This window comes from Piliocolobus tephrosceles, chromosome 15 (assembly GCF_002776525.5).
Source record: "Piliocolobus tephrosceles isolate RC106 chromosome 15, ASM277652v3, whole genome shotgun sequence".
Lineage (NCBI taxonomy): Eukaryota > Metazoa > Chordata > Mammalia > Primates > Cercopithecidae > Piliocolobus > Piliocolobus tephrosceles.
Window position 1 is genome coordinate 75,297,097 of NC_045448.1, and position 6,644 is coordinate 75,303,740.

The window sequence follows — 6,644 nt, forward strand, 5'->3', positions numbered from 1 at the left end:
TGTTAGCAATGGTCACCCCTGATGAGGGGTTTTACTTTTGATTTACTATCTTATTTTTTATTTTATTTTTAACAATGTGCATGAATTGAGATGCAAGGAGGAGGAGGATGTGGGGAAGGAGAATAAGTGAAGGAAAAAAATGGAAGAATGAAGAGAAATGAAGATGGCAGTGGCAGCAGCTCTAAGACATGTTTGATAATGATGTTATTAGAGGATCTTTGTGTTCTTCTTTAAATATCTATAATATGCATTATACTTGAATATGAAACAGTTATTTTTAAATGAAAGAAGATTGTCATTGTTCCGGAGAAATACAGTATGACTATTTCTAATTTTTTATTTTTGCAATAGTGAAGTAGGGATCTCATGCCCGACTAACGTTGAACACAAGTTTGAAGACTTTTGGTTTTCTGTGTCCAATGCAGTATAGTTAGATGCAGTAGGTGTCGCTTTTTCCCCAAGAATAGCCTGTTGCTACTGCTGGTGGAAGTCCGCTCTGAGCTGTGCCCAATTCTGTCAATTGTCTGCCTTCAAGATTTGCCTAATCTCTAACCTTTGAGTAATGTATACTTGTAGTTTTCCTTCCTTCTGTAATTTAGATGCATGATCCAATCTAGATAAGGGAAATTACCACACATTCTTTATTCTTTTCTGTAGAACTTTCACATAGCCATCCTATTAGATTTTCATGGTGATCCGAAGCGCTTCAGGCAGGTATTATTGGCTTCATTTTAGAGATGAGAAAGGCAAAGTTCATCAGAAAACTGATGTCATTAACAATTAATTGGTCAAGGTTTCTTTCCCCTCCATTAGCTAATTCAAGAAACAAGGATATAGGCAGCAAATAAAGCACTATTTGTGCTTTAAATATATGAATATATATTTACTGTTGTAAGTATATCAACCTTAAAAATGCATTCCCATCCGTTTCTGAGAACTGCAGTACAAACTATGAGAACTGAACGTGCTGCTCGCGTATTGTGATTACGCAAAAGCTTCGGCGATGCATTACATGGGGAAGCCCTCTCAACTTTGGACAGGGTATGCAGTCTTCAGAGGTCTGGGAGTTGTTTGGAAACACCTAGGCATCCTCGGGGAGCATGCTGAAGGTGACTCATGTTTGCACGTGCGTGACTTGGGGTTACGTTATAAACATGAGGTTGTGTGCTGAGTGGTAATATCAGATGCAAAGGACTGTTTGCTCCCTCTTCTGGAGGTCTCATACTTTTCCAAACCTTGCATGTTATCAATTATCAGGCAATCATTTCCTGAGGCCTGCCACATAGCTGCTGCTTTCCCTTTTTTCTAGTTTGCTTTTCCTAAAATGTTTTGGAGTTAGAAATCAAATAACCAAGCTAGGTGGAAATGTGTATAACGTAAAGATTTCCCAGGTTCAAGGCAACTCTATTTGAAGGCATTTGTATTTGTGCATTAATTCCTGGTTCATAACTGAATTATGGAAAGGAGACACTTTCCATAATGGTTCTGGATAGATGAGGGATAATTATGCCAATATTTTTCAGAGTACCAAGATGATCAAGGCCAGCTTTGATCTCAGTCTACTGAGTCATGCTGGACATATATATGGCTTGGTCACTCCACTGCTGCAGCCATGGAATGCTCCTGTCTGGGGTGATGGTGTCCAGCCTTATGGAGCGAGTCTGACCACCCTCCAATGGTGTGGTGGGCAGTGGGCCAGAAGGGAAGCTGGTGGGGTGTGGGGCAAGTACCAGGCAAAAGAAGTACCAGGCTCTGGGGGCAGGCTGCTGGATTATGACTCAAGTTGACACAGGAAGATAGCAAATCCAGTCCTCTCCCCAGAGGAATTGAGACCTGATGGGGGCCTTCTCACAACTTCAGGGTGCAGGGTGGAGAATAAATAAGGATCAGGTGCACCACACATACCAGCAGCTTGTGCCTGGCAATGTTCCTAAGATGAGATGGGGAAAGGCAGACACAGGGTTCATGAAATGTGGCCAACAGAAACGAGGTAACAGAATGCACCCAACCAGCCGTCTGAAATACAAGGCAGGGACCCAAGGGAAGAAATACATATATGGGGCATTTAAGGTCCCAAGAGACCTGGATGAGGTGACAGGAACTGGTATGCTCTGCCTATGACCTTCAGCCCCATTGTGGGGCTGAGAAGCCTGGCATTTGGAGGCTTCAGACTGCCACAGGGATCTCCAAATTCACCCACTGGGGAGGCAAAGGCTTCTGTTGGATGTGTCACCAGGAGGAGCCCTCTTCACTCAGGCAAGGTGGGCAGGCTTCAGAGGGCTGGGGGTTCTTTGCAAACAGCTAGGACAGGGCTAGAACTAGGTATAGGTACTGAGGACAGGGGCCATGGTTACCTGGGGAATTGAGCCCAGAGTAAACTTTTTTGGAGTCCACAGATCTGAGGTTTCTGTTCAGAGGTGCAGGGACCAGGCAGAGCAGACCAGCTTGGTTTTTCACAAAGGTGGGAGTTGGAAAGTGGCCTTAGGTCACAAACACTAACCACTTCAAGAGAAATGCAGCTCATCCCACTGACCTTGAAATGAGTTTTGCATGTGCACACACGAGTGTGTGTGTTTGTGGGTGAAAGCAATTTATCTGAAAAATTACATACATATGCTCATAATAAAGCATTTAGGACATGCTGAAAAATATATAAAAATAAGAATCACTTCAAAACCCATAGGCCAGAGATACAATCTCTGAATATATTTTGGTGGATTTCCTTTCAGACTTTTCTCTACGTATATATTCAACATAGGGATATAAATAGATACTTTAACTAAATATAGTATGATACTATTTTGTAAACTGCTTCTTCCATTTGATACTATATCTTGGATACTTTTCCACCATAAAATGTTATTCTATATCATCATCCTACAGTAGGATTCTACTGCTTGATTTTTCTTTTTTCCTTTTTTTTTTTTGCACCAAAGGCATCTCCTAGCTTTATTAACGGGACCGCGCTGCAGAGTCAATATAAAAACAAAAAGTCCCATCAGTTTCATAACAATAAAAAAAGACCCAAAAGTGGAAAACTGAGGGAGCAGGGGAAGAGACTCCTGGGCCAGGGGCACGAAGAGCCCTGCTCATGGCACCAGGCCTGGCCGCAGGGTCCCCCGGTATTGCTGTTGCTACGAGGTCGGGGGGCAGCGATTGTCCTGTGGGAGCCACTGTTCGCCTGGGTTGGGGACCCTCACTTCTTTTGGGGTGTGCTCAGCTTCTGCATGCCCCGGATCTTGTCCAGCAGGCCAGAGGTGAAGGCCTCTGTGGGTTTGTAACAGTCAACCAGCAGCCCGGGCATCATCACTCTCCATGTCCAGGAGCTCATCCACATCAATCTCCAGTTTTGGGATCTCCTCTTCCTGGCAGTCGTAGAGGCGCGTAAGCTGCTCCAGGATCCCCTTCTCTAGGTTGAGGCGCTTCCGTAGTTCCTTGAGGTCATACTGGACGGTGACCTTCCCTCGGCGCCTCCCTGGGCCCTCATCGTCCGTGCCGCCCGGGCCCTCGCCTGCGGCCCTGCGGGGGCTCTGAAAGTAGATGCGTGGTCCTGGGCCGCCACCGCCCGGCCCGGGGGCCAGGGCCACCAACGCCGCGCCCCGCGCCGTGCCGCTGTCCGCCGTGGCCCCTCCTTGCGCCGCCGCCTCCGGGACGCCCGCCGGCTGGCTCGGGTTAGCTCGCCGGCTCCGCTCCGTGCGGCTCCGCGGCGGGGGCGCCGGCGGGGGCGCCCGGGGGCAGCTGCAGCGTGCGGAGCCCCCGGGCCTGGCCTGGCCGCGCTCCGCCCCTTCCCCGCATATCCGCCCGCCCTTTGTTCCCCGCGGCCGCCCTGCTTGATATTTCTTATTTTAACTAACCTTCCATTGATTAACATCACATTATTTGAAAATAATACATTTGTTTTTTTCTTCTTTTCCTTATTTCAGCATGTTGGCTGGAACTTCCAGAACTGGCCCAGACAGAACTCATTCTTGACTTGAACCTGATTTTATAGCGCGCATTTAGTATTTCAGCATCTCGTTTTTCACACTTCCTCTTGGTTTCTAATAGGTTTGTAATACAGAGGGAGTCTTTGCATTACCTCTAACACTAATAGGGTTTTATATTTTTCTTTTAAGAGGATAGGATGGATGCTGAATTATGTCAAATATCTTCCTAAGCAGCCAGTAAGATGATGGTATAGTTTTTCTTCTTTAGCCCGTGAATGTCCTAGTGCTGAAGCCGCGTTGGTTCCTAAGGTCAGCCCTGTGTTGGTGGTTTTGCAGACCGGGAAGGGGAAGTTGTCGCTCTTGAAAATATTGCAGAAACGGTAGCATGCTTTATAACCTGTGCTCCACCTGCTCTTTTTAACCGTAAATCAAGGAAATTGCCCTCTATCAGTTCATGGGGTGTTTCCTCATTTTTTTTTTTTTTTTTTTATAGCTACAGAATGTTCCTTTGTGTGGTTGTGTATATAGTTTATTTATTCAACAAGTTCCCTAGTGATAGATATTTGAGGTGTTTCCAGTCTTCTGCTGCAGTAAGTAACCCCATAAATCCATTATTTTGTAGGTGTGTGGATATACTTTAAAATAAATTCTCAGAAATGGGACTGCTGTGTTAGAATGAACTGGAAAGCTTTCAGCCTTTTAGAGATAGATTACTAACAGATAAACTCTGATGGACTCAGATAAACAAGCCTTTAGACAACTTGGCTATAATATATTCCTATGTTTGATAAAACATATGCAGCCAAGACAGTTGAGCCTGGAATTGTTGCACGTGTGTGTGGGTGTATGTGCATGTGTGTGTGCGTGCTTCTTTCATACCTTTTATGCTTCCTTCTTGATATTCATGCTTTCTCATAGGGATTCACATCCTTCAGTCTCTCATTTTTTTTAATGCACTTAGATTTTCCAGCACATGATGGAAGCAAGGAAGGTGATAATCATTGTTAGACACTGAACAGCTTGGGGCCAAACACCTTGGCAGGTGCTCTGAGTATATTATTTCAAACTGTCATTTCAACCACACCAAGAGCTCTTTTGAACTCTTTTTATAAAATGAGGAACCCAGAGCTCAGTTTGCTCAAGGTCCCCAGCTAGAAAGTAGTAAATGCAGAGTTTGAAGCCAAGTCTATCTGCTCCACAGCCATATCCTCTTTATTAGCCACCCCCATCCAGGATTTACCCCCAGCATTCCCATTCCCAGTCATTTCCAGCTAACAATGAGCTGGGAAAGACTGATGCATGGCGACACATCCTAATAGTTAAAAACAATACCGTTCAGTTTCTGGCTTATTCTTTTAAATAACAGCTCTGTGTTGCTCTCTTCATTTTGATGCCAATCAGGTAAAATTAACAAACACTTGTGGGACATCTGTGAGGTGGAAAGCGTGGGGCTACTTTCTGTAGGGAAAGCGGAAGTGTAAGTCAAGACTCATGCTGGACAAGCTGAAGCCTAGTCTTGCCAAGCAATATGTACATTGACTGGTTAACCTATAAAGAACTGCTGCTATGGGATAATGCGACTAAACTGACTTCCCAGGGTAGAGACTTATACGTTGTGAAATAAATACAATCAATCAGTCAAGACTAGTTTACTCTTTCCGGGGACCACATACCACACACCAAATTAAACTCCGTCTCTGTAAGCTTATTAAACCTCTAAATCAAGTTGTGGAAAAACTAGCAAAGATTAGAGTATCCATTTCTATTGTGGAGGAATAACTTTGTAAGAATGAAGGCTACAGAAAAAAATGGTAAAGAAAAAAATTGATAGATAGCAATGAAAAATTTCAAAAAAGAACTTAAAAATACAGTGGATTCAATGAATCAATGTGATAGCATTACTTTTAAAATAAAGATAATGGTTATGATAACTTAAATCAGAGGTGTAAAAAGCTTATTAAAATACATTTAAAAATGAAATCTTGACCCCAAATGATGGCCAAGAAACAAAAAGATGCTCTGCCTAAATGTCTTAGTAAACTTCATGGCTGAAGATAGGATAAATTCGAGAAAGATAAAAAGTAAGAAAGTAATGAAGACATCTGTCATGTTCATATACTTTAACCTAGTTATGCTTCCCTGGAGAATTCTTTTTTTTTTTTTTTTCTATTTTTTGAGACAGTGTCTTGCTCTGTTGCCCAGGCTGCAGGGCAGTGGCACAATCTTGGCTCACTGCAGCTTCTACCTCTCAGGCTCAAGCAATCCTCCCACCTTAGCCTCCCAAGTAGCTGGTACGACAGGTGCACACCATCATGCCCGGCTAATTTCTGTATTTTTTGTAGAGATGAGGTTTTGCCATGTTGCCAGGCTGGGGCCAAATGCCTGTCCTAAGCCTCCCAAAGTGCTGGGATTATAGATGTGAGCCACCTCGCTTGGTGCTGAGAATTCATTTTAAAGAAATTTTTTTGAGGATAGGAAAGCTAAATATATAAGAAACTTTAACATAATAGGGAAATAGTTAACTAAATTACAGTGTATCTATGCAACGGAACATTATTCAGTCATTAAAATAATCATTTTGAAGGCTTTCAGGCCACAGGTTTATAAAGTAATATTAAATGGAGATATCAGAAATCTACTTACAGAATTATTCTATTTCTGGAACAATAAGTTTTTATGATCAGGGCCTGGAAGTAAACACAGAGAAAAAAAAAAAAG

The 6,644-nt window shown here is 43.3% G+C and overlaps 1 pseudogene; it reads right to left on the minus strand.

Moving 5' to 3' along the window:
• Positions 1–3,127: 3,127 nt before the first annotated feature.
• Positions 3,128–3,795, minus strand: LOC111523439 (annotated as a pseudogene).
• Positions 3,796–6,644: the final 2,849 nt, after the last annotated feature.